A 316-nucleotide genomic window follows, 5' to 3' on the forward strand; every position below is an offset into this window, starting at 1 on the left:
AGTTTTATTCAGTGATATTTAAATAAACAAAATTCAAGGGAGTGGTTAGAGAACTTCAAACCACGAAGAAGTTGGATCAAATCTGTCACTTATAATTAGGTTCATATATTCCCTTTATTCATCAAATACGTCAAATAGGTGTATATCATTCAGCAGTATACTAACCATCAGCTATGTCAAGGGTGTAGTTTACTTACTGCAATGCCAGTTTAAAGCCAAACATTGTTCTTTCTTTAAAATAAGTTGGTGTTTAATATTTTTAATGCTTATCGATTTAGAACTCAGGGAGAACATTGCAGCATCGCATGTCATGTTT

This window comes from Penaeus monodon, chromosome 30 (genome assembly GCF_015228065.2).
Source record: "Penaeus monodon isolate SGIC_2016 chromosome 30, NSTDA_Pmon_1, whole genome shotgun sequence".
Taxonomy (NCBI): Eukaryota; Metazoa; Arthropoda; class Malacostraca; order Decapoda; family Penaeidae; genus Penaeus; species Penaeus monodon.